The sequence below is a fragment of the Miscanthus floridulus genome, chromosome 1 (assembly GCF_019320115.1).
Source record: "Miscanthus floridulus cultivar M001 chromosome 1, ASM1932011v1, whole genome shotgun sequence".
NCBI lineage: Eukaryota > Viridiplantae > Streptophyta > Magnoliopsida > Poales > Poaceae > Miscanthus > Miscanthus floridulus.
The window spans coordinates 151,119,928-151,146,080 of NC_089580.1; the positions used below are offsets into that span (position 1 = coordinate 151,119,928).

At 44.8% G+C, this 26,153-nt stretch overlaps 1 pseudogene; it reads left to right on the forward strand.

The window, feature by feature from the left end:
• Window positions 1-21,340: 21,340 nt before the first annotated feature.
• On the forward strand, window positions 21,341-22,728 carry LOC136465411 (uncharacterized; annotated as a pseudogene).
• The last annotated feature ends 3,425 nt before the right edge of the window (window positions 22,729-26,153 follow it).

Below are 26,153 nucleotides of genomic sequence, written 5' to 3' on the forward strand. Positions count from 1 at the left end.
TCAGTTGGCACGAAGCATAAGCTATCACACGCCCATCTTGCATAAGCACACACCCTAGCCCTATCTTCGAGGCATCACAATATACATCAAAGGGACTATCAATATCTAGTTGGGCCAACACAGGGGTAGTGGTCAGAAATGTCTTCACAGTTTGGAAAGCTTCCTCGCAGGCAGGGCTCTAATCAAACTTGACTTTTTGGTGCAGCTTGGTCATTGGCTAGTCTATCTTGGAGAAATCTAGGATAAAATGCTGATAGTACCCAGCTAGACCAAGAAACTAATGAATCTGATACACAAACTTGGCAGACTACCAATCCAACACATCTTGCACCTTGCTGAGATCTACTGAAACGCCATCAGGTGTCAACACATGCCCCAAAAACTACACTCGATCTAACCAAAATTCACACTTGCTGAATTTAGCATAAAGCTTGTGTTCTCTTAGTCGAGACAATACTATTTGAAGGTGTTGGGCATGCTCTTCATCATTCTTGGAATAAATTAGTATATCATCAATGAATACTACCACAAACTTGTCCAGCTCTGGCATAAAGACTGAATTCATCAAGTACATGAAGAAGGTAGGAGCATTGGTGAGACCAAAAGACATCACTAGGTACTCATACAGCCCATACATAGTAGAAAAAGTTGTCTTTGGTATATCATGTGGTATGATCTTGATCTAATGATAGCCTGATCGGAGATCAATCTTCGAGAACACCTTGGCGCCAGCTAGCTGATCAAACAAAGTGTCTATGTGGGGCAAAGGATATTTGTTCTTAACTGTTACCGCATTAAGAGGGCGGTAATCCACACACATCCACAGAGTACCATCCTTCTTCTTCACAAAAATGGCTAGGCAACCCCACAGTGAAGAACTAGGACGGATGAAACCTTTTTCCATCAACTCTTCTAGCTGCTTCTTCATTTCTGCCAATTCCCTTAGAGCCATGCAGTACGAGCATCTAGAGATAGGGGCAGTACCAGGCTCTAGCTCAATGGAGAATTCTACCTCTCTGTCCGATGGCAACCCAGGAAGATCTTCAAGAAAAACATCTAGGAACTCACAAACCACAGGGATGGGGGTAAGATCAGGAGAGGCTTCAGCATGGGCAGCAATAGGTAAGACTAGATTTGAGGGTACAAGCAGAGACATCCTATCCTCAGAATAAAAAAGCCATAACTCAACACTTCTATGCTTCATATATAATACTACCCCATACAACCAGTTCATTCCAAGAATAGCATCAATGCCTTGCCCAGGCATTACCATGAACTATAGGTGGTAAGTGTGGGTGGCTAATGCCAAGCTTATTATGTCTGTTTGGGTATTGATGAACATTTGCGAACCCATAGTACAGATTCTATAGGCATACGGTATAGCCATAAGTGGTAAGTTGTGCCGATCTACAAATCCCATGCTCATAAAAGAATGTGATGCACCAAAATCGAACAACACATAGGCTGGATGGGAATCGATGGTAAACATATCAGCCATCACCGGTTCCTACTGTAATATTTGCTCAGCATCTGTGAAATGCATCTGTCCAGATCAGCTGGGCACTTTCTTCTTGATTATGATCCTCTTGACAAGCCTGGAGTTCGCTGACGGTTTAATAGACTGAGCTGGCTGGTTCTGGGGACAAGCTTGGGCATAGTGGCCATCTTTGCCACACTTGAAGCAAGCACCAGGCTTATTTCCAAATCCCTAGTGAGGTGGGACCTGCTATCCCTAAGGCTGCTGGGGCTGCACCTGCTACGTGGGAGCATGGGACTATGTGGAAGAAGTCTAAGAAGTTTGCTGGGGCTACCGAAACAAAGGTCCGCCTGATGATTGATAGGGCCCCCACCGGACAACCTGTACCTTCTGAGTATGAGGGTGGCTAGAAGACCCTACAGCCACCCGCATCCTCTTCCACTCTGCCTGGGACTCCCGCTAAAAAACCCTCTATGGCAATGGTGGCATTCATCAGTGCCCCGAAGGTCTCATAGTTCACCATGTACAACTTCTCCTAAATGATGGAAGAGAGACCACGAAAGAAACGGTCCTTCTTCTTATAGTCAGTGTCCACATGAATGCTAGCATACTAGGACAAGTGATTGAACTTATTAACATAATCCATCACTGTCATACTCCCTTGACGCAACTCTAGGAACTCAGTTAGCTTTTGGTTGATGACACCAGTAGGGATATAGAACTCTCTAAATGCTATGGTGAACTCCTGCCAGGTTGCTGGATGATCAGGCTGCTGCATGGCATGGAAGGTATCCCACCACGCACTTGTGGATCCCAATAGCTGCTGCGCTACAAAGCGCACTTTCTGCTCGTCGGCCACGTTGAGCAATAGAAACTTCTGCTCCAGAATACGAAGCTAGTGCTCCGCATCCTAGGGCTCATCTATCGATGTGAAGGTGGGCGGGTGGGTCTTGAGGAAGTCCTGGTAAGAGGAGGGTGCCTCAGGACAGCGGGCACCACCCCCGTTCCCACCGTTGCCCCCGTGGCCACTGCAAGCAAAGCCCGTGACAGCTTGTGCCATTATCTCCATGGCATGGGCTGAGTCACAGCGAGCAGCCAACAGCTCCGCCATCATCTCAACATGAGTCATCAGTGGCGGCGGCGGTGGAGGAGCCAGAAGTGGAGTCCTATGGCTCTCCCCGTTGTGCTCATGGGCCTGGCCACTCTCGCCTTGGCCCTCGCCAAGACCGTGAGCCGCCCCAGCACTGGTGCTCCCGTGTCTAGACCTTAGATTCATCTATAAGAGATAGGAACCATCCATTTAGAACAACCTTCACGATCAGAAGCAAGGAATTAGAGGAATGACGGCACATTTATTAAAGTATTCCTTTAGTTAGTCCTATCAATTTACTAATTCAATTATATGTGTAGGGGGATTTTGATTTAAGTAAGATGCTATTATCATGATGCATGTTTGGCCTATACGTGCACTCAAGCCGGAATATAGCGGCATTCGTAAAATTTTCGGCACATCGCACACTCACTTTCTGCAATGCTAAGCGATTTCTTACGCAACGTAAGTCAGTGTACCTACAGAAAACTGATTAGATAAACCAGTGCTGCTATCCTAGATAGACCATATTGCTAGGGCTTATACTTATTTAACTAACTTAATCGCATCCTACTTTTTGCAAAGCTTTTGTTGGTCAAAATTTTAATTTTTTGAAAAAGAGTGATGAAACTCGTAACCATTATTGGCTCTGGTACCAACTGTGGCAGAACCGCCTGAAATAGAACGCTTACGGAGGTGCTTGTCTCCCACCAGACACTAAGCACCCCGAAAATAGCCTACAGCGAGCGGTATCCATCGGGCACACCCCAAGGAAGAACCCGAAAGATCCACATTTTCCCAAGGATCCAATAATGAGAACGAGTTACAATACAGGTCCATTTCATACATCAGAAGTTCTTAAAAAGTACATTATTACATTACCAAATGTCAGAGTGCGGAATGATAAACAACGGAATTTAAATAAACAACTAGCGATAGGAACGAGGATTTCGTCTGAGCCCACCAAAAGAATCCTCCACACAAAGGTACTTCTCATGCATCACCTACAATAGGGGTAAATAAACCCTGAGTATGTAATATACTCGTAAGACTTATCCGACTAGTGGAAAATAATTTCCTGACTCCAAGGAATATGATAAGACTTATGGTTTGCTGGTTTCTTTTGGGTAGAAAACAATACTAATAGTGAGTCCTTACTTATGTTATTATTATTAGCCGCATTAAGTTATTAGCTATCCAGTCTATATAAGCACCTATTCTACTTTCAAGCAAGACTTGAGCAATCAGTTCTATTTCTTCTCCTTTCAACTTTCAGTTCTTACTACGGTGCTAAACTGCAAACAAGCAGTACCGGAATGCCGGCGATTCATGAATCAATGCCCCCAGCTAGGTGCCCGAAGACACACGCCCTACTTGTACCCTAGGCACAAGTAGGACCAACCCATCACTCTCTTGTCCTGGGTGTCTAGGTCCCCGTCCAAACATGGACTCCAAGCCCCCACTCCTGAATCCCGGACTCAGTGCGGTGCAACGACCTCCACCATCTCCGCCTCCAATCAGTCAGTCCGGAAAGAGCCGGATCCACGACAAGAGAGCAACAAGTCTTCCCTATGCCCATACCTAAGTATGTGCTCAGGACAATAGATCTTTGACTTGCCTAGAGCCATATGCCCTGTTGACCGCATGACACAACCCTTTACACCCACCAGTACCCAAACCATATCCCTGCCCGGTCACTGTTTCCTTTTCACCATTTTATCAAGAGTGATCATATTTATCACCTATTTGTGAGTAACGATAGGTTACTCATGCTACCGATATCTTGAGCATAGCAGCTACTCGACCTATACTAGTAGAACTCATAGGTAGATATATTTATGCATGTAGTTTTCATCAAATGCATGTAACATAAATGCACATCATATATATATTCAGTGATTATTTAAAATAAGGATTATGCATCGGGGCTTGCCTTGGGCAGGCGATGGGTCAGAAAGGTCAGCACCAAAAGGCTCTGGGGCTCCCTCCTGCACGAGGATCTCCTCCTCGTACTTCTTAATCACTTCGTCATACTCCTATTCATCGACGGGCACGAAGTCTATCAGCTCGTGATCTATATGTATGAAATGATGGTGGAATGCTTAATAATATAACAACAACAACACATAAAATAAAAGTTCATCTGTTTAACTACTAAGCTAGTGCTACCGACCACGGTACTAAGCTATCTATTGTTACCGATAACAAGTTTGAAGTATGACATTCATTATTATTATAGCAACTATATGTATTCTTACTCCTGATGCTGATTTACGCTATATAAGATAAAGCAAGGATAATAGCTACTCTATTTATCATCCTACTCTAGGGCTACAGAATTTACAGCAAGTACATAATAATCTAGTGAGGCAACTGTAAAACTTTCAGAGCTATAGCTATCACCAATTTTCCATAAATATTAATCTACATAATACTAAGCTCTTTAGTTTGAATTTATGAAACTACCATCATCACAGCTAACTATAATCTAACTTTACTAACAAGTAAATGGTAATTTTATGAACGTAACAAAATTGGTTTTACTATTTTTGGACATCTACATGATTTATTGCAATTTAGTAAAGTTCAGCACAAACTAATATTGAATAAATATGCATGAATTTATAGAAAAATAGAAAACTAATTTCTAACTCCGCGGCCCACGCGAGCGCTCTGACCCAACCCATGACTCCCACGTGCGCACTTGCGCAGCGCACCGGCGCGGCCTAGCTTGGCCAGCCCACGCGCGCCACATCATGCAAAAGAGCCCTCGGATTCCCATCAAATAGCAATGTAGTCCATTCCACTATTCCCTCCTCTCACTGACTCTAGCACTTAGCCCCTTGGTTTACTTCAAATTCACGTCGCGATGCCCCTGCCCGGACTTAACAGAGCCGCAACCTCACCGGCCAAACGCCAGCGAGCATCGACCACTCCGACACACACCAGCATCCCCACGAGCTTCCTTGTGCCACACGCAACAGATTGAGGTAACACACGACCAGAATGGCGCACCACACAGGCGTGGCCACGTGCCGTCGCGGTGTCTGGCCGCGGTAGCCCGACGTGGGCGAAACCACCTATTTGAACACCTCTACTACTACTCGGTGACCATCTGCAGGCTATGTTAAACAATGTAGAAGTCCTAATTGGTCCGCTACTACCTTCAAATGCGTCGGCCATGGAAACAACATCTACCTACGTCTGCTGGGGACGGCTATGCGCTCTGATGAACCCTGGCCCTAATTGAGTTAACCAGCTACCCTAGGAGCAAGAGGACCTCACCAGCGGTGTGATGGACAGACTGGGCAAAGGCACGAGGCAAGGCAAGACGGTTAGCCATGAACATGGGGTGACTCTGGTTCCCGGCGAGCATAGCTACGGCATCTTCGGTGACCCATGGCTCCACCGGTGAAACCACTGCACGAGCACGATAACCAAGTCAACTATTACTCAAGGCACAGCCTAATTGAAACAGCGAAGCACCACACGATAGTCTGGTCATGTGACCGCTCTGGCGGCCATGGCGGACCGCCACGAGGGGAACGCCTCACCTCACCTCACTGTAGGCCAAACGAACGCCGGGATGACTTCACTCGACAGCTAACTACTCGAGCTCATAGTGTGCACCGCTAATTGGAAAATGGTGGAGTGTGTGAGGCCAATTGTAGGAGCGGCGCCTATGGACTTATGGCGGCCGGCAATGGCAAAATTTCAAATTGGCGCCCCTCCCTTGTACCACTGCCACAGTGACGGGTTTGGCATGACGTCGTCCTTCCACTCGAGCACCAAATGTGCTTAGTACAAAGAAAGGGGGCCAGCACATCGATTCGGCTTTGGCATGGCTCGGCTGGCCAATGACCTTCCAGGCGACGTGACTGGCACCTTTGGCATGGCCTTGAGCGTAAGCGTGAGGACGAGGCAAGTAGGACGAGCCCATGCACGCACACAACCAATGTCAATGGAAGCAGTAGTGAGACGGTAGCGCCGGACAACGCGTAGGGCAAGCGACACGACGCGACGCGACGGCGAGCAGTAGCCACAGGTGGACATGCTAAAGGAGGAGCAGAGCAACCAGACATGGATGGGCCTAGCATGCACACATGCCGTGTGCTAGCACACGACAGCAGGAGACCTAGGCCAGCAGTGCAGGGGCAACACACTGGTGTACACGCATAGGCACTACGATGGCCGGTGCGGGAGCATACGCGGCGTGCTAGAGCAGCAACACAGCGCAGCCAGTAGGGCGAGGGTAGTGGCTGGGACGGCCAGTGTAGAGGCCCACGCGTGGTGTGACTGCACAAGCATAGCAGTGGCGACAGGGCCGGCTCGGCAGTGCTCGCTGGTGGCTAGCAGTGGTAGCAGCGGTGCCAGGCAGAGGCAGTGACCGCGACCAGCACTAGCGTTGGTTGAAACTATGTGACGTGCATGCTTTTTAAGGCTGTTGAAAAATCCTACCTGATGGTCCTAACGCCAAACCAATTCTTCTATACGCAAGAGGGTACGTAGGGCTATCGACCTAAGCCATGACATCTCGCCACTTCCTAAGCCGATCGCTCTACAAAAAGTGCCAAACATGGCTTCGTCGACCCAATTACAGACTTAACGCGAAATGAATAAACCTCAAACGGTTTCGCGTCGAATTCCAATTTCTGAGCTTCTTGACATATTAGCTAGCGAACCTCGTCCTCGACGGCACACATTTTCATCGTCGCCTATGAAGTTCGTACTACAAACTTTAGCAAAGTTCGCATAAACGTTCTATAGCATTTTTGTTCGATAAAAAATTCGCTTAGAATACTAAACGATATTAAGCGACAAGAAGCGTAACATTTGTTTCTTGTTTTGGACGAACGTTTCAAGTGTCGTACATTGATTTATACTTTATGTTACACACATTTACACATAAGTATGATGCTCATGCAGTGTTTTAGCAAAAACTATACAATGTAACACTGAGGGTGTTACACCCATGCCCCCCAGACGATTCGGGCCCTGAACCGCCTAGGGGCTCGGGAACTAAGCATCGCACGTACAGCGAAATGCATCATAACGCTCCATGTTGTGCCATGAAGCGACAGTTGTCTCATTCGACATGAGCACAAACAGAGCTAGGGGAGAAAAATGCAGATGAGCCCCATGCGGCCCTCGCCCAGTCTAGCAAACAGGGTCATCTCAACCTTCTTGTTTGATCATAAGCCTCTGCCAAGCCCACAGAATCTCCATCGAGGGGAGGCTATTAGGCCACCTGGGTCGGTCTCTGGAATGACCCAGGCATCTGCTGGGTTGCAGGTAAAGGAGCAGTGGAATGTCACAAGAGGGATATGCCGACCCCGTCACGAACGATGGACTCGGATTCTACTAGATCATACTTGTTAGCGAACTCACCGAGCACGTCACTCGAGCCCGAGCGATCGGGACAAGCGACAAACCCAACCCTTCTGCTTGTGAGAAACCGAGGATGGGGTAACACACACAACTCAAACCGACCCCTACTAAGGCCCAACAGGGCTCGGGGGCTCAAGACTCAAACGCCTGGGTCTGCGACCCTAAACTCACCCCATCCGGCTATGCTTCGACTGCACTCCAAAAACTACTTAGGTCTACGACCCCAAACTCACCCCATCCGGCTACGCTTCGACTGCACTCCAAAAACTACCTAGGTCTATGACCCTGAACTCGCCCCATCGGGATCCATGACTCTGACTCGCTCGATCCCACGGCGCGCACCGACGCCAGGATCAGCGAGCTCCATCTTGACCGATCCCTAAACTAACTAACTAACTACCTCGGCTACGCGGGCTGCACCAAGCCTAGGATCCACGACTCTGACTCACCGGATCCCACGGTGCGCACCAACAACAAGACCAGCGAGCTCCGTCTCGTCTGATCCCTATACTAACTGCCTCGCCTGATCCCACGGCGAGCACCGACGCTAGGATCCATGAGCTCTACCTCACCCGATCCTAAAAAACTAAAAAGGCCTCGGCTGCGCAATGACACCTTGGTTAACAATTCCGTCTTGACTAAAAACACGCACGTATGCCCGCTAACAAAAACCCCGCAAATGATTCTACCTGAATCACCCGGGGGCTCGGGGGCTACACTCGTGGGTGCGCTCGTGCACACCCGCTGACAAAATAAAAAACCTCCCCCACTGGCAACACAAAAAAAAACCCTCGAACGATTCTGCCCGAATCAACCGGGGGCTCGGGGGCTACACCAGTGGGTGCGCTCGCGCACACCCACCGTCAAGACAAAAAAATCCCCCAGACGATTATGCCCGAATCGTCCGGGGACTCGGGGCTCCTGTCGGGTTCATAAACCCGGGGTCCCTCGCAGACCGGCTTACCAACAAAGGCTCGGCCCAAGCAGACAACGCGCAACTCATGGGCCGACCCAAGTATCAGAACAATAGGCCAGAAGGGTGATCCAATCACCGATCGGAAGCCCTGGCCGAGGAGGAAAGGCGCCCGTTTTCCGACTCCAGCCTCCTCTCCGACCGAAGCGCTCACTTCGATGTCTAGCCCATCTCCGGACGGCCTCTCCGACCGAAAGTCCTGGCCGAGACACTACTTCCAACTCGGACCCCACGTCTCCGACTAGGGTACACAAAAACCCTGCTCATCGCTCTTCTCCGACTGGCGCAACCAGAGCCGACTGGGACCAACCGACCAGGGACGCCCGCTCAGAAAGGACCAGGGAACGAACGGAGAAAGCAAGGCAAGGCACACAAATCGAACCACGATACCAGGGACCGCACCCTGTACACCTGCAGAAATAGTACTCTGCAACCGCCCTGACACAAACAGTGTTGTAGGCGCTGACATTTTCCCTATAGTATTGTGGGCGCCATTAACTCCCATACGATAAGGCTCCCCCACATGCCTCTCGGCATCGACAGTGTTGTGGGTGCCGGTATTTACCATATCGAGTGAACATGGTAAATCCCATCATATGCCTCTAGGCATCAATAGTATAGCAGGTACCGATATCTGCCATACCCAAACAAAACGACACAGCCTCCCACGTGCATCCAACATCCAACAGTGTTGTGGGCGTCTACCATCATTCTGTACCCGTCGACGTGGGCAGCAAGGTTTAGAAGCATACGTACTCTCTCCCTCTCACTTGTAAGGCCATCCCCTTCATCTATAAAAAGGAATGCGCTTTCTTCCAAGAGACTCAGTTAATTCAGGTTCATCGAAGTGATTCTAGATTCATTAGATCGACCAAGTTCACTAGTTCACAACCTCAGAACCGCCAGGTTCGAACCTCAAGCACACGCTTGAACACTTAGCTTGTAGCGGAGCTCATGTCGCTCTCGGCCCTTTCGACCGGAGTCCGACCGGAACCTCTTATACCCCCATCTTTTTTCTTTTCGTTTGTTACCCCACTGCAAACTTCGAGCACCTGGGCTCAGAAATAAAGTCATCAACCGACTCCAACTAGACGTATGGCACATTGCCTGAACCAGTATAAACCCTGTGTCATTGAGTGTTAGACCACCTCCGATCACAACATACGGTAAAACTATAAATATTTACTTGTTGGTCACTTTCTGCACCGACAATTTATATCCTCAAATAAATTTATTAAAAGACGAGGTTCAAAGAACTTTTCAATAATAATTATTGATTATAAATATTAATATTTTTTAATATATATTTAGTCAAAGTTGTTTGTTGAGAAGCAAAAACAACGTATACTTAGGGACACAGGTAGTACATTTTTGCCGTCATTTCTCCATTCTGCTCAGCACCATCCATGCATGATCGTGTGTGCTTCGTTCCGATCCGCCCCTCCAATCCAATAAGTGAACGCAGGCAGAGGCAGGCCCTAGATAACTAGAGCCGAGAGTTGGGCCGTACCATTAGACCTCCCTTGGCATGATCTTTTCTTTTACAAATCGGAGTATCCCATGCTTTTAAAAAAAAAAATCAACTATACTATCCTCATGCTCCCTCCGTCCCAAAAAGAAGAACGCTACAGGGTTTGTGCTGGTCAAACTTTTTTAAATATGACTACATTTATAGAAAATACTACCAATATTTATATCTTCAAATAAGTTTATTATGAAAACATATTCAATAATTCATCTAATGTTACTAATTATACATCATAAATATTAATATTTTATAATATATATTTGGTCAAAGTTAAGACCGTTTGACTTCGATGATCGGGAAGTGAGAATGACATTATTCGTAGGACGAAGAGAGTATACACTTACCTCTTTGAATGCACGCACATACACGCTATCATTACGAGCATCTTAGATAGCACATCTTACACGCGGCGTTAGCATTTGGTTTTAGGGCAGGCCATACACACTATTTTTATGAGCATCTTAAAAAGCATGTCTTACGCGCGGCATTAGTGTTTGGTTTCGGGGCAGGTCAGGGACAAGTTGGGCTATCCCGCTTCGTCCCGGCCAGTATTTGATTTAAAGACAAGCAGGGGCAGGGTCATCCTACCTGAGAATATTATGCCAGATTCGATGACACTGATTTTTTTTGTGTGTGGAACATACTCGCTCCACTTCCACGGTGTCATTCTCTATCTGCACTTGCTTCACGTGTTTCGCCAAAGGCATCCAAGCAGAGTCGATCGTGCGCAGTGAACGTTGCGCGGGGTCAGCCGAGGGCAGCCGCCACATCCGAGCGGGGCCGATCATGAGCAGAAGCATGGGCTAGCCATGGGAGGATGCCGCATTCAAGCGGGGCTGGCCATGGGCGAGGGCCTGCGTGTGCCCAAGTGTAGGCATTTGCGTGCAGCCTCTGACACGAGCTCTAGCGCGGAGCTTCAAACATATGTGGAGGTGGACGAATGTGCCCGGAGGTGGGTGGGGCGGTTAGAGACGGAGTAGCATAACAGATCTAAAATGGTCTTGTATCCTTTCTCCAGTCGGGATGGATGTCTATGTTCCCCCAACCAAACACAAACATGTGATGGCCCCATTGTAGAAAACTAGAATTGATCTATCCCATCACTCCTTATGACCAAACCAAATGTAGCCTTACTATTGACGAATATGGCGTCTATCATTGAAAAGGTACCATAATATAGGGAGTAGCAAGTGTGCATCCACCTTTCTCATTAGGCTTGTTTAGGTCAAGTAAGAGTTTGTGCTTGTTACTCTTGGTGATTGACATCACCTAGTTGGTTTGGTGGTGATTGGGAGTTTGACAATTTCTCGGTGGTGATTGTGAGAGGCCCAACTCATGGTGTAAACGGTTGTGGGTGATTCACCATGCTAGAGTGGCGAAGAATCAACCTATAGTGAGCATTCGCTCCTTGTGTGGATCGAGGGGGAGCGATACCTTGAGCGAGTGCTCTAACGAGGACTAGTGGTGAGTGTCAACTCTCCGACACCTCAAGAAAACATCGTTGTGTTCCTAACCCTTCTCCTTTTACATTTGAGCAATTTTATTCATGTCTTTACATTACTAGAATTGTCATGCTAGTGTAGGGTTGGAACCTATGATGCAAAACTTTTGTGCATAGTATAGAAACACAATCTAGGCACAACGGGTGAAGTGGGCTAAGCGATAGGTTTTAATTGTTATGAGAGAAATTTAGATTAGCCCAATTCACCCGCCCACTCTTGGACATCTGGATCCTTTCACATCCGTAGGACATCCTCAACAATAAAGTCAACTTGCTTGTTTATATGAACTTAAAAAGGAATAAAAATAGAATAACCTAGCATGCTAAGTATAAATTGTGTAAGCATAGACACATAAATGAAAAAAAGTATATGAGCTTAACTCTTGGTGAAGAGTTAGCTTATCATTCTCCCTTCTTTTTATATGAATAAAATATTCTATAAAAGCTAGCTCTTTTAACACTATTGGAGCTGTCTTAGGGCACCCGCAATGGTTGGCTCATAGTATTTTTTATATTTTAATAGAAGAGAGAGAAAAGCTAGCTCTTGCTCAAGAGCTAGGCTCGTACACGTATTCTAAGAATACGTGAGAGTGTCATATGGGTCTAATTATACTACGAGTTATTGCTAAAAGCTAACACTATTGGAGAGTTTGGCTTAGAGCTACTAACTGACTCTTACTATTGCGGGTGCCCTGAACGATTGAGTGTCGGTGTACCTGCGTGGTGTTTTTTTGTGACGTAGCTGTGCGGTGCTCGTGTGGCGTGTCCGGACTCAGCGACAGAGGCAGCGGTGGGGCTAGGGGGGGGCTCTAACCCCCCTATCGATCCTGGGCACATAGAGCCCCCTAAATCCTTCTTTGAATTTGTTATGCATATATGTATTAGGTAGGAGGGACTAAGGTTAAGAGAAGATAAAAAAAACCTCTATTCTTTTGTTCAGCCCCTCTTAAAAAATTTTCTGGCTTCGTCCCTGTCCGGACTGGTTTCTTCATGTGATCCAAAAAATGCGGGCAATTATATAATCGGTTTTCCTTGTCCCACGGCTATTAACAGTTTACTTAAAGAAAAGAGTTAGTTGACATGAAAACATTACATTATATATAGAGAGAGAAGTAAAAATTCGACACCACCAGAAGTCCAGAAGTAGCAAAAGCTCGTCTGCTATGTTCCATGTGGCCATCATGGAGGGGATGTGTCCCCTCTGGTCTGTGGTTTGCGTAGCTATGGTGCGCTCAAGACAAAGTGCTGTGTGCCCGCCCGGTAGCGTGTGGTTGACACTGGTGGACCCTTGTGCACGTTCTGTATTCGCTTGTCATCCGCCAAGGACACATATTATATGCATGGTTGGTGACACACGCATGTGGCTCGACCTAGGTACCGTATACTCTGGCTGGCTACATAACCAGTGGTACTCTCCAAAGTCCATGTTCGTTTGGAGGAATTCTGAAAGAATCTAGAGAAATTTGTGAGAGAAAAATAATGTTTCAGATAAAAAAAAAGAAGTGGATTAAGTCAGATTTAAGGACACGCGAACGGAGCCATTGCCATTTCCAGTGAAGGGCCACAGAGCACTCTAATTAAAAGGGATTATGCGCATATGGTCGGCTGGCTCGTTATTGGCTTCTCGATGAACATGACGGCATGCATGCGTCATTTGTTTCCATTCTATTTCTAGGTTTATGTACAATTATTCCTACAGGCATCACGCGCAGCGCCTGCGCCGCGCGCCACACGGCCAGCGGCGCGTGTTGGTTGCAGTTGCAGCGGCCGCCGCGGACAAGGATGCGGTACGCGGGACACACGACACCTTTTGTGCTGCTCTCTTTAATATTGGAGAAAATGCTACTGGTGCAAGCCAAACACGCCCGTAGACGTGTTTGTCAAAATAACATATGCAGTGAGATGTTTTTTTTTGTCCAAACCGGTTGTTTCAGTTAGGTACTGCTAGCAGTGATTAGGGGCAATGATGAATGGTCAACGAGAATAAAGCACTATTATTAAGATTATAAGAGTTTAAGGACATTCAGCCTGTTCGACAGGCCGTAAACAATCGTAGATTATTTACTGCTGGCTAGTTTGGTGTGAGAGAAAAATATTATTTCAGCTTATAATCCACGATCGTATACGAGCAAGCGATCATGCTGATTGTGGGCACCATGGGCCATGGAGCCTTTCGTCTCCCCACAACTATAGTAGCTAGCTGGGTGAGAGATTTGACTTGACTCTCGGAGGCTTAGAGCGTGTTTGGTTACCCAGCTCTCATCAATCCTGTATACCTTCAACCGTATACGTTCCAAGAGAAGTTTGTTTAGATCCCTGTGTTCACTGTTTCAATTCTGCTCCGCTCATGCAATATATGATGGGATCCTGGCTTTGAAGAGGAACCTATAAATCGAGCTTCACTGGCTAGCCAGGTCCGGTGGATACAGAGATGGAGTGCAGGGTCTGTGCCTCAGTCTCATAGCTCATACAAATTGCATCTGCTCTTACAGTTAACCAAACAGCTCCTCGGATTTTTTGCATCTGCTCATATAACCTGACCAAACACACCACTTTCTCCAAAATACGGTTCCATTCAGTGTGCATCCCCTCATCCGGATATGTGATGTAAGCCTCATTTGGCAACCAAATATACCCTTAGGGTATTACTGTATTTGGTTGCTAGCCATACCATACCGTAGGTACAGCGACACTTAACTTGCAGACCAGAAATTCGTCGCCACGAGTGTTGGCGAGAAACCTATAGATTTTGGTTTGGCTGCCAAATGTTTTCACCAACTAAGCAGTGACTAAACTTCTTGTGGCATGCCACGCCTATCACATGACAGGAGACAGACAACAGACAAAGTTGAGATTGAAGTTTGATAAATAGACACTCCCTCCGTTTCATATTATAAAACGTTTTGACTTTTTAAGAAACGTTGTTTTTATTATATACTCCATCTGTTTTAAATTATAAGACGATTTGGTTTTTTCTAGATTCATGACTGTAGATTTTTCCACAATGGTAAACCCGAATTTCATTACCAAGGCAACGAAATTACACAGTATATCAGTTCGAGACCCAACGTTACCAATAGCGAGAACAGCAAGCCTTCACGCACATGATCACCAAGGGAACATATGCATGAACGCACTAACACTACCACCAAACTAACGATAACATCCAACAGGCCCAACTAAGGCAACCAGAAGCGTTTCCAGTACAGGGCGCCATACCCAGGATCACAAAAACAACCAGCTGATATCACTAGAGCTATCCGGCAAATGGCACCAGTTGACGCCCCTCCTGTGAATGCGCCTGCAGGTCTTGACAGTGAAAGAAGAGTGCCGCCGTCTTCATCACCTCAGCTCCTTGGATCATCTGTTCCTTCAGGTCCTCCTTGAGTAATCCTGCCCAGTATGACAGAAAAGCGCAAGTCAAGCAAATAATCTCAGTAGGAGATTTCACCCTTTTATCCTCAAAGCATACAGCATTTCTGGTGCGCCAGATGGCCCAGCAAACAGCTTCCAACCCAACTGCATGCAGACTGGGGGCCTGAGGAAGGACCATCCACAGCCAGAATTGATTCAAATTGCTGGGTCTACAATCCGAGCCCAGGGAGTAAGCAATCAAACTCCAAACATATTTGACAGTTGGACACTCAAAAAACAGATGCTGGCTACTTTCATTCTCATTACAGAAAGCACAGGTAGTTGACCCTTTCCATTTTCGTTTCACTAGATTATCTTTAGTGAGAATCACATTCTGAGAAACAAGCCACATAAAAATCCTGATTTTCAGAGGTATCTTAGCTTTCCAAATTTTCTTAAAACTGGGACCATGCTCATGACTACACAAATGATTATATGTAGATTTCACAGAAAACAAGCCAGATTTCTCCCATTCCCAAACTGCTCTATCATTCTCAGAGTTAATACCATACTGGTAAACAATGTCATGTAATCTTCTAAGTTGACATTGAAGGTCTTCATGCAACCATCTCCTGAAAGAAAGGCGCCAATTTTTAAGTTTCATGTATTCAACAGAGCACATTTGTTCCTCACTGATCTCATATAACCCTGGAAACTTGTCTGCTAAGGAGACAAGGCCACACCACCTATCGTGCCAGAAGCTGGTAGATTTACCATTGCCCACAATCTTGGCCCTACCCTTCAGATACACATGTCTCACCTTCAACAGATCATTCCAGACAGGGGAATTTTTGGGATTCTTGGTTAGTAATGCAATTGGGCCCTTTATAAGATATTTCTTTTTAATAATGTCTTGCCAAATGCCAACACCATTTTCAGCTTTCCACCACCACTTACAAAGCAGACATATTCATTCTTCTTAAGTCTTTGATCCCCAAGCCTCCTTTGTTTTTTGGCTTTGTAATTTTGACCCACTTGATGAGATGATATTTTTACTTCATATTACCCCCTTGCCAAAAAAAAATCTTCTTCTGGCAGTGTCCATCTTGTTAATGGCTGACACAGGCAGCCAAAACATGGACATAGCATACACAGGTAGGTTACTTAAGCAAGAGTTAATAAGAATCAGTCTACCTCCCAAACTTAAAACACTACCCTTCCAACCATCAAGCCTTTTGAACATTTTCTCACTAATAGGAAGCCAATCTGCCACATGCAGTCTAGAGCCAGCCACGGGAACTCCTAAGTACTTAATGGGCCATTTACCAATTGCACAGTTGAACATATTAGAAAATTCCAGGCTTTTAGTGTCATCTTGACTTATCATAATGACCTCACTCTTAGAGAAGTTAATTTTGAGACCAGACATATTCTCATAAAGGTAAAGAATAAGTTTGAGATGAGCAGCTTGCTCTTTATCATCTTGGATGCACAGAATCGTGTCGTCAACAGACTGAAGAACTGCTACCCCATTTTCAATATATTCAGGAACCAGCCCCTTAATCAGATTATTACTTTGAGCAAGAGAAATCATTTTAGCCAAAGTATCAGCAGCTATGTTGAAAAGGAAGGGAGACAGGGGATCCCCTTGTCTAACCCCTCTACCAGATTTAAAATAACTTCCATTAGAATTATTCATTTTGACACTAACAGTGCCAGAGCTCATTACTAACTTAATCCAGTCACACCATTTAACACCAAAACCTCTTTGCTTGAGACATTCAAAAAGGAAGTCCCAATTCAGTTTGTCATAGGCTTTCTCAAAGTTCAACTTGAGAATGAGCCCATCTTTTTTCTTAATTCTTGTGTCATGTAAGATCTCATGCAAGGCTAGAATTCCATCCATGATGTTCCTATCTTTAAGGAAGCCAGATTGGCTTCTATTAATAATCCTACCCACGACCTTATCCAGTCTCAACATCAAAGCTTTAGTGAAAATCTTATATATTACATTCAGAAGACAAATAGGTCTATACTGTTTGATGTTGTTTGTTTCTTTAACTTTTGGCAATAGAGTAATGATTCCATAATTGAATCTCCCAATATCAAGCTTCAAGTTATGAAAGTCAGAAAAAAGAGCAACCATATCAACCTTCACAATATCCCAGCAATGTTGGTAGAATTCCACTAGGAAATGGTCAAGGCCAGGGGCTGTATTTTTTTCCATTGAAAAAATAGCTTCCTTTATTTCAGACTCAAAAAGATTTTTCAAGCTCTTCATTTTCTTGTGAAGTTATCATTTCCTCAGGGCCCCAACACCCAGGCTCCATCTGGACATCAGATGGTGTAGAAGGGCCAAACAACTCCTTATAGAACTGAGTGGCATGGTCCACCAGGGCCCCATCCCCTTCCATGGTTTGATCCTCATGTTTTAGAGAGAAGATAGTGTTTTTCCTTTTTTTTCCCATTTGCCACCCTATGAAAGAAGGCAGTATTACTATCCCCTTTAAGCAGCCACGTACTGTTAGACCTTTTGTGCCAATAACTTTCCACCTCTTCTAACAATCTCAACAACTCAGATTGTATGAAAGTTTTCCTGTTCAATTTCTCAGCATCAAGGGAGCTATCTTCTTCCATTTTTTCCAAAATTTCCAATTCTTCTTTGAGAATGCCTTTATACTTTCTTGTGTGCCCTTTGAGGCTTTGTCCCCATCCTTTGAGGAATTTCTCGACTCTGTCCAGCTTAATACACCATGTATCAATGGCAGATTTGGCAGTAACTCTTCTATTCCAAATTTCTCTTACTTTCATACTGAAATCAGCATGATGGAGCCAAGATGTCTCAAAACAAAAAGGCCTAGACCCAATTTGTTGATTAAGATCAGTCCTCACAATCAAAGGATTGTGATCAGACATGTATCTAGGAATTTTCCTTAGGTTACAAAGGGGAATTTCAGATTTCCAAGAGCTAGGCATCAAAACTCTGTCTAATTTCTCAAGAGTAGGATTATGCCTGTTATTACTCCAAGTAAATTTACCTCCAGAAAGGTGAAGCTCTCTTAATTCATAAGAATTGATTATCAGATTGAAAATAGAGGAGAAATTATTATCATTGAATTTCTTGTTCTTCTCAGAGCAAAATCTTAGGATATTGAAATCTCCCCCCATTAGCATAGGGTATTTAGTCTTAAAGCAAAAGGAAGAAAGCTCAGTAAGGAAGCTGTTCTTCAGCTCATCCTGAGCTGGACCATACACATTCACCAGGGTCTAGTGTTTTTTAAGATTTTTGTCAAAAACATTAGCAATTATCATAAAATCTCCATTTTCAAAATTCTCCACATCAAATCTATCCTTTCTAATGCCACTCAACATACCCCCAGATTTTCCATTAGAAGGAGTCCAGAATCAGCTGAACTCATTATTACCATCAATTTTTCTAAAGAACTTATCAGAATAAGACTTTTTCATGGTTTCTTGCAAGCCAACAAAATCAGCTTTGTGGTCCCAGATTAGTCCCTTAATGAAAGTACTCAGGCCCTTCTTGGCCACTCCTCTATAATTCCAAATGGTACCTATCATTTGATCACTTTTTTTATGGTATTTCTGTCTCTGAGATTAAATTTAGGGCAAACCTTAGATTTACCTCCTTCAGAGTTAATAGAATTCTCAGGAGGTGGATTCCTAATAGCTCTGGATTTTCTCCCCTTTCTCCTTTGTCAGCTCTCAGTGCAGCAGACGCCGGAGAAGAAGTGCGTCGCCGCCGTGGGTCCCCTCGTCGGAGCACGCACTCCCCAGTGGGTGAGCGTGCCGCCGTCGAGCGGTCCTGTGACGGTGCCCTTGGCAGGGGCTCGCACGCACGGCGACGAGCGCGGCTCGGCCATCTCCCCGCGTGTCGGCGAGACGGCGGCGGGTGCTTCTTCCCGCGCGCGGCGGTGTCGACGATGGTGGAGAAAACCGGGTAGGTTCCTTCCCCTCTCCGTCTGTTCCCTTCTAGGGTTAGGGTTAGGGTTTCAGGTTGGGTTCTCTTTCTAATTTCTTTTCACTTTTCTACCCCAGTCTAAATCTCGCACTAGAACCTAGCTCTTGATGCCATTGATAAATATCTTGGACTATCTAGGCGTAGATCGAGTGGGTAAAACATAACTTAGATAGAACTTGATGATGATGTACCTCATCTCGAGTCTCCAGTCGCAACCATGGCGCCGTCGTCGAGGTAGCAGTGACGTGGAGGCGCGGTCCGGTCTGGTGACGGCGGTGAAGGCGATGGAGCTTCCTCTTGCTCACAGCGAGCCCTCTAGATCGGCTTAGGGATAGGAAAACCGGTGGGGCGCTAGCGGCTACGGTGAACCTCGTGACTCGAGCCCCAGGCCTCACCTCCTATTTATTGTGCTACGCGACGGGGGCCCATCAGCCACAAGAATGACTGGGCGCCCCCGATCAGGGCGCGGATCAAGGGCTCAATTGGCCGTTGGGCCAAATTGGTGAAGATCAACCTAACACGCACTTTTCATCCATGTGCAATAATTCTATAGATCTTAGGTGCATGGTACTAGAACTGCAGCAGCGGGGCACTCTTTACTTTGCGATGTGCGGATGTTGACTACAACTGCTCTGAGAATGTTTTAACTTTGCTATCATGTTACTGGATTTTCCATGAAACAAATTAGAAATTGAAGTTTAATTGGTGGATGGAGTCTAGAAATTTTAGTGACCCACTGCATAAATGTTTGTTTCAATAGGTAATGGGTTTTGCTTCGCTACACCTCTTTTGCAATAGTAACAAATCTGAAACCATAGTTACCAGGAATTAAAGAAACTATTCTTGTACCAAAAATTTAAGTAAAGTAACTCTGTCTGATACTAACTGAAATGGCTAGATTGCAGATTAAAGTATTTCAGAACATGGATCTCTTTTTAGCCTAAAAATCTGTTTTGATCTACTTGATTCATCCATGCAGAAATTGGACATAAGATGCATGCCAATGCCATGGCTCCTTACCTATCTCATCTCTGACAAAGTTTGGAGCACAAAATGATACCCATAATAGCAATTTAGTATATACATATGTAGAAATAAGTCTAGAGGGAACCAATCAAAACCTATCCTGCCTTCTACTGAATATAAATTAATATGGAACAATTGGTTCAGTATAAGAGGTCTGCATTCTTTTATGCTATATATGCATGGCTGAATGGCTCACACATGGGGTGTTCTTCATCTTTGACTTTATCAAATGTCACCAAACTTGAATCAGCTATTTACTGATTTTCTCCCCAGCATATGTGTGGTGCCAGCAACTTATCACATGGGGGATTCTTCATCTTTGACCTGATCAAGTCTCACCTAGATTGAATAAAAACTGATTATTTTTTAAACAAATTGAGCAGCAACTTAAGAGTTTCAAATTTCTAGCAACCATAGTTAACTTATATTTTTCAATTTGCCCCTGCTCGCAGTGATGGTGTTGTTGTAGTTTTTTTCTTATAAGGTTGTCCAAAGCAAAATCCAAGTTGAAACAGTCATGATTGTGAATCAAAATGTATAAAGCAGAGGTAATGGTTCCAATGATCGTACCATAATTATTTGGCAATCAAATTAATAATAAGCCTTTTTCTTTATATTAACAGACCATAGTTCCAAAACCATGGTTCGTAGATAGTGATAGGGGTTCATGGTTCACCACTTTCCAGAAGTAAGTATGTGAGGGGGTATTGAGTTGCATGCACCAAGTGGTTCAACCCAAAAGTGGGAGAGTCGGGCAATTCACTTATACTTCGGCACTCCCTCCTCACGTGTAGGTTTACTCAGGCCTTAAATCTAGAAATATGAGCTGGCTATAATTTATTTATTTAATTATGCCTGTTAGGACTTGAACTTGAGACCTCTGGCTTTGAATCTCTGATAACATATTAAGTTGCATGCACCGACTAGTTCACCCAAAAGCTTAAGTGATGGGGAAGGTGGGAAATTCAATTGAGGCTTTCCTAGGAGCAAACAACAATTATTTGCAACTCAAAAGCTTAAAGTAATGGGGAGAGGTGAGCAATTCACTTCTATACTTCAATAAGGGGTATACCCTCTTCGGTCCATGAATCAAAAAAATGTGTTTGTGAATCACAAACAGGTTCACGGATTGGATGAAAATGTAGTGTCAGTCCAATTGATGAGAATATGGCACAAACCAATAACTGCAGAATATATGTTTAGAGGAGCCAGAGAAGAAAAGTGAAAAAGGAAAAAAAAAGAGAGAGAAGGAAACATAGATTGTGCTGCCATATGCTGGCCCATCTAGCCAAATGTCCATCTAACGGAACCCTTATTCTTGTCTTGTCTCTCAAGTCTCCATTGCATGCAGAGCAGCTGCTTTCTTGTTTTCTCATCCAGTCCTCTCTCTGTTACCCAAAAAACCAGCACTGCCACACATAAATTGATCACTGCCGACTAGCATCGTGCACCAGAGCTAGCAAAACCTAACGCCCATGACCGCCTCCTCTCTCTCCATTTCTCAGTTTCATTGGAGAGATGACCTGAGTTGTGTTCATTGCTGCTTCTCCCGAAGCCATGTGGTGTCTGCTGATTGCGGGTAGCCCTCTTCAGTGTGAGATCTGATGAAGAGTGATGGCTGCTCTTGTGTCATGATTAGACCACTGCTCTATGCGGAGTGACGGTTTCAATGCTTGTTTGCATGACCTAGATTTTTCTGTCTTGTACTTGAAAGAAATCAAGAAAATGAATTGTAAAGCATGATTTACTGGTGACTGATTCAGTTTCATATTGCCTGCAGGCGATCAGTACTGTAAGCCACATCTCGTTTGCTGAGGATGGAACTAATCCTCCCAAAAAGCCCACTTCAGTAGCTGAGGTGGCAAAGCAACGTGAGCTTAGTGGTACTCTTCCAAGTGAGGCAGATAGTAAGATGAAGAAGCAGATATCAAATGCAAAATCCAAGGAGCTTAGCGGCCACGACATCTTTGCTGATACTCCGGATTCCAGGTCTAACAGGGCAAGGAACTCATCAAATGGCAGCACAGCCTCACGCACACCTGCCAAAAATACAAACGTATTGCAGATGCAACATATCTTGTACTCCATTTGCCTTTTCCTGTTCAGAATGTTATTCAACTAATGTTGTCTTAAACAACAGGTGAGCACCTTCTCGTTTGGAGAGGCCAACGCTGACAGCGCGCCGAAGACAGCAAAGAAGATAACTGGCAAGAAGGTCAACGACCTCACCGGCAATGACATCTTCAAGGGAGATGCGCCACCACAGCTTCTGCAGAGAAGCATCTGAGCACCGCAAAGCTGAAGGAGATTACTGGAAGCAACATTTTTGCAGATGGGAAGGAACCAATCCGTGAGCGTGTAGGTGGAAACCGCAAGCCTCCTGGCGGTGAGAGCAGCATCGCGCTGATTTAGCATATCCTGGAACGGTGATGGACCCTGTCTTAGTCTGGGACTCCGTGTCGACCCCTATAGGAGGATTTCGACCAGGCAGGCTGTTGGATCGATCGTCGGTTTGGTGTCTTGTTCTTGATCATGATTCGGCAGTGAAGAGCCCCGTTTTAGTCCTGATGATGATCTAGTTTAACTGTTGGTGTGTGCATGTTTGGTTTGGTTGTGAGATACCCATGCCATTCTCATGTCAGTATGTAGTGTGTACGGTTGATATGTTTTTTACAAATAATAACTTGAGTCTGAACCGTGCTCACGTCTTGCACCATCAAATTACTAGCAACAGTGTATCTACCCCACTACGTAAAAAATGATTTTTTTTAAGTAACGGTTCGATTTTTTTTAGGGGCGGCTGGTGATGGAGCCGCCCCTACAGTGGCGTGCTCGGTTGCCCAGACACCAGCCGCCCCTACAAATGGAACAGCAGGGGCGGCTGGTGTTACGAGCCGCCCCTACAAATGGGGTCTGATTTGTAGGGGCGGCTCAATCACCAGCCGCCCCTAGAAATGATATTTGTAGGGGCGACTGGTGATTGAGCCGCTCCTACAAATGGCTCCGTATTTATAGCACCGATTTGTAGGGGCGGCTCAATCACCAGCCGCCCCTACAAATGGCTCCGTATTTATAGCACCGATTTGTAGGGGCGGTTCAATCACCAGCCGCCCCTACAAATGCCCCCCATATAGAACAGATGCAGCACCTTCTTCCTCCTCGGGTCACTCACTCCAACCCATAAAAAAAGGTGGGGAGGCCTTGGGCACCTCCCAAAAATTGCTCTACTAAGGAGGAAAGGTTTTGGTCTCAAATCCTTTGGTGAAGATGTTGTAGAAGGTAAGAAAATGCTATTTCATACTTTTTTTTTGAAGTTTTAATGGTTGGTTAGTGAGTAATTAGAGTTTTATTTTTCTCTCTCTTCTATGGTGCTTGAGCTATTTATGAAGCAAAATAGACCAAACTTTTGAATGTACTAGGGTAAATTAGGGAGGGGAACAAGATCATACCCTTATTTGATCCATGTTTTTTTATTTTATTGAACAATTAGTTAGTTTTATGGATGTTTCATGTGCATGTGGATCTAGATCTAAGGTTTAGTTTTTTTATTAATTTCGTTTTTGTAAATTTATGTTTGATGAAATTGGACTAGGGTTTGTATGAAAGATATTGGGTAAAGTATAATTCTTGCTAATTGTTGTCTTTGAAATTATTTATTATAATCAATAAATATGTATTTTAATTATTTATGGATAAATGGACCGTTAATTAATTTTCTTTTACCATGGTGTGTTTGTATGCTTCATGTAATTATATTAGATTTATATTCATATATATATGAAGTATATACAATTATTTTCAAGTAATTATTAATTTATTTCATTTTTATATATATCTGAATAAGTACTCCTTTAATATTTATTTTGTTGTTGTTGTAAAAGATGGAGTACATGAACTCTTGGATGTATGGTTCGTTAAGGTTCAAGACAGGTTTTCATGAAGAGGTGGATAAATTTATTGAAGCCGCAAAGAAGCATGCAACGACATTGAAAGAGAATAAGGATACAATTATTTGCCCATATAAAGATTGCAAGAACCGTATGGCATGGACAGATGTGATTATCATCAGATCACATTTGATTATGTGAGGATTTATTGAGGACTACATAGTGTGGATTCATCATGGTGAAACGGTTATTGTTAACGACGAGGATGAGGAGGAATACGACGACGAAACCATAGAATCACTGTCTCAATATTCAGCAGAGCTTGATACACGAATGGATTTCGAGTTTGGCAATGAACAAGGTGGTGATGCTGGTGGTTGGGATGGTAACGACGAAGGTGGTGCCAATAATGATGGTGGAGCACGTGTCGGGGATGAAGATGATTTGGAGGACATAATTCGAGCCCTTGGACCAGAGATTTTACTAAATAGCCCGAAAGGTCTAGAAAATTTAGAAAGGGTGACAAAAGCATCGAAGGAGACTGTGTATGGTGTTGAAAAGGGTTGTCCGATACATTGGACATTGCTACGTTTTGTGCTTGAGCTGCTCATCCTGAAGGCTAAGTATGACTGGTCAGATTGTAGTTTCAATGATCTATTGCATCTCCTGTCATGGGTGCTGCAACAACCAAACTCAGTTTCCACCAACACATACCAAGCGAAGAAGGTCATAAGTCCATTGACAATGGGGGTTGAAAAAATCCATGCATGCCCCAACCACTGTATACTTTTTCGTGACGAAACGTTCAAGTCACTGGATAAATGTCCCCGGTGTGGGGCCAGCCGATAAAAGAACAATGACCTTTACGGTGGGGACGAAGCCTCCACGGGGAAAAAGAGGAATAAGAAGGGTACCAAAAAGGTGGTACAAGAATCTCAGCCCCCAGAGGACACTCCATTAGGCAACGATGCAAAGCAGAGAAGAATTCCTGCCCTGGTAATGTGGTACCTGCCAGTGACCGACCGCTTGAGACGTATCTTCATAAACCCTAAAGAAGCCGCACTCATGACATGGTGGGATGATGAGCGCAAGGTGGATGATGATAAGATTGCACACCCGACTAATTGTAGTCAGTGGCAAAGGTTTGATGAGAAGCACAAAGAATTCAGCGATGACCCAAGGAATGTACGGTTTGGCTTAAGCACCGATGGAATAAATCCCTTCAATGAGAGGATGAGCAACCACAGCACATGGCCAGTGATCTTGACCATGTACAACATCCCAACATGGTTGTGTCAAAAGAGAAAGTACCTTCTTCTCACTATTCTTATTTCTGGCCCTAAACAACCAAGCATTGATATAGACGTGTTCCTTGAGCCCTTGATGGAAGAAATGGAGAGGCTATGGAGGCATGGGGAGCAGATGTACGATGCGTTCTGAAAGGAGGACTTTATATGTAGAGCAATAATATTTGTTACTACCAATGATTATCCCGCGTTGTTTGCTTTGTCTGGACAGATCAAAGGGAAGACAGGATGCTTAGTTTGCTTGGATGGTACTACATGGGTGTACCTAGATGCATCCAAGAAGATAGTTTACCTAAGGAACCGACGCTTCTTAAAGATAAGTCACAAGTACCGCAGCAAATTGTTTTTTAGATTTTATGATAACGCCTCAGAGATTGAACCCCCTCCGGAGAGACGTCATAACAGAGAACACGTGTACAGAATGGTGAAAAACATACGCGTCGTCTATGGAAAGAATAATCCAGATGGGACGAACAGAGCTAGAAGCACATCTCCTGTCGAAGGCGTACCTTTCAAGAAACAATCGATCTTTTTTCAGTATCTGCCTTATTGGCCAGACTTAGAGGTCCCCCATGCCATTGATGCTATACACGTGCAGAAGAATGTCTTTGAGAGTCTCATTACTACCTTGATGGACACAGGC